The following is a 2,500-nucleotide window of genomic DNA, read 5'->3' on the forward strand; positions in this document are numbered from 1 at the left end:
CTCGCGCGCGCGGCCCTGCGAGGCACCCCAGCCGCGCCGCTGCTGGCCCGACGGCCCCCCCCCCCCCGCGCTGGGGCGGGGGGGCTCGGCGGCGCAGACGGCGATTGATCGTAAAGCGACGCTCAGACAGGCGTAGCCCCGGGAGGAACCCGGGGCCGCGAGTGCGTTCGAAGTGTCGATGATCAATGTGTCCTGCAATTCACATTAATTCTCGCAGCTAGCTGCGTTCTTCATCGACGCACGAGCCGAGTGATCCACCGCTAAGAGTTGTCTCGGTTTCGGCACCGCCCCGCGCGCGCGGAGGGGCCGGGACCGCTCGCCGAGAGCGGCCCCTTCTCTGAGGACGGCCGGACCGACCGCCGGCCCCGCCGCCGCCCACCCCCCTCCGCACGCGCGGAGGGGGCGCGGCGCGGCGGCGCGACGCGGCGCGACGGAGAGGCCCTCGCCTCGGCTTGACCGTACGAGCACAGGGGAAACGGAAAACAACGGAAAACCCCGAGCGGCCAAAGGGCGGGGGAGCCCGCGCTCCCGACCGACCCTGGGGAAACGTACGCAACACACACACCCTTGGCGCGCTTCGGGGGCGGCCCAGGCGCCCGGGCTCGGACCGGCCTCCCCCCGGAGGCTACGGCACGCCCGGCCGCGACGCCTGCCCGCCTTCGCTCGGGAGCCGGACGCCCGGCTGCGCCCGCGCTGCGACGAGCCGGCTCCGCCCACCACGGTCGCCTCTCGCCCCGCCGGCGAACCTCGGCGCCGACGCCGCCTTCCACCGACGCCGGAGGAAGCGCGGCCGGCCACTGGAGCGCGAGCCGGCGACGCGCGGCCGCCCACCGGCCCGCGCCGGATGGGCGAACCCGGCCACCCCGCCCGGCGGCGGCGGCCGCCACCGCCGCCGCGAAAACCGCCGCCGCAGCCGCTTCTCGCCTCGGCCCCCTGGGGCCGCCGGCACGGCCCCAGCGGAAAGGCGGACGGCGCTGAGCGCGGGGGGCGGCTCCCACTCTCCCCGTTTCCACGCGAAGACCCGGAGCGGGACGCCCCCGCGCCGCGCGCCCGCCCTCGAGACGGAAGCGACGGGCGGGGAAACGCGGGACGGGACGGCCGCCAGCGGATGCGGCCGGGGAACCCTCCCGGACGACCCGACGGACGACCGGCACCGACCGGCACGCCGAGCGGCGCCGCCGCCGCTCGGCCTGGGGGGGTGTGGCTCGCCCCCCCCTTTCTTTCCCTGGGCGCCGAGGGCGGGGCGAGGAGCGGGAGAGGGGAGCGCGGCGCGCCCCGAGCGCGGCCGCAGCGCGAGCGTCCAAAGGCGCGGGGCGGCCCCCCGGCGGCCGCCCCCCCCCGCGGGGGCTCGCCGCGCCTTTCTTTCCCCCGGCGCGGAGCCCGCGCTCCGGCCGGCGGGTGGCCCCGTTTGCGAGGGCGGGCAGGTCGGCCGCGGCCGACCCGCGCCGCGGTCTCTCCGCCGAGACCGGCCCGCGGAGAGGGGGGGCAGGTTGGGGCAGCGAGACGCCCCCCCTTCTCCGGCACGGCGGCCCGCGGGGGCGGACGCCCCCCCCCGCGGCTCGCGCCGTGCCGCTCGAGTCTTTAAACCGCCGCCCGGCTCCTTTGGCCTTTGACCCCCGGACTCGGCCGAGGGAGGGCCGCCGAAGCGCGGACGCTAGGTACCTGGCCCTGGGGTGAGGGAAACGACCTGCATGGCCCCGCGGGGGTGCCTCCCCCGGCTGCCGCCCTCGGGGGAGCGTCCGCCCGCGGGGGCGCGCCCGGCATCCGCCGCCACCACCTCGTCCTCCTTAGCCCCGGGGCCCGGGGTTTCCCTCGATAGCCCGGCGCTGCGCCCGGGGGGAGAGACGTGGCTCGGGCCGCCCGCTCGCGCGGGACGCGACCCGGCCGGGGGGGGGCCTCGCCCGCCCCGGGCGGCGCCAGCGGCCGAGACCGTGCTCGCGCCCCCCCCTTCCCGCCACGGCTCCCTCTTCGAGAGGCAGCCGTGCCGGGTCGGAGGGGAGGTTCGCGGGTCCGGCCGCCGCGCCGCCCGAAACGCCGTGCGCACACCCGCGCCACGGCCCGGAACGCCCGGAGACAGCCCTGTCCCGCGCGCGGGGGGGTAGACGGCGCCGCCGCCGGCGCCGCCCCACCCCCCCCCCAGGAGCTGCCGCCCCCCGAAGACGGCGACACCCCTCGGCTGTCGCGCTTGCGGCCCCCGGTGCCGCCGCCGTCGCTCGACGCTCGCCCCCCGGCCCGCCGAGCAGGCCGGTGCTCTGCCGGCCGCGCTCGCCGCGTTGCCCCGCCGGCATCCCCCCCTCTTGCTTCCCGCGCAGACGCGGGAAGCGGGGAGCCGGCGGGGGCGCGGCGTCCGCGGCCGACAGGTCGACGCACCCGCGCGCGTCGGAGGACGAGCCGCACGAGACGACGGCGGCGGCGGGCGACAGGACGAGGAGAGCGCCTCCGGGGAGCGGCGGGGGGAGGGGACGCCCCCTCCCCCTCCCTCACGCACGCACGCGGCTCC

The 2,500-nt window shown here is 79.7% G+C and overlaps 1 non-coding gene across 1 annotated transcript; it reads right to left on the minus strand.

Moving 5' to 3' along the window:
- Window positions 1–116: 116 nt before the first annotated feature.
- Window positions 117–269, minus strand: LOC142359388 (5.8S ribosomal RNA). Its single transcript, XR_012762322.1, has one exon. It is a non-coding gene; the product is annotated as a 5.8S ribosomal RNA (ribosomal RNA).
- Between the last annotated feature and the right edge of the window lie 2,231 nt (window positions 270–2,500).

Source organism: Opisthocomus hoazin, unplaced genomic scaffold (genome assembly GCF_030867145.1).
Source record: "Opisthocomus hoazin isolate bOpiHoa1 unplaced genomic scaffold, bOpiHoa1.hap1 HAP1_SCAFFOLD_137, whole genome shotgun sequence".
In the NCBI taxonomy this organism is placed as follows: domain Eukaryota; kingdom Metazoa; phylum Chordata; class Aves; order Opisthocomiformes; family Opisthocomidae; genus Opisthocomus; species Opisthocomus hoazin.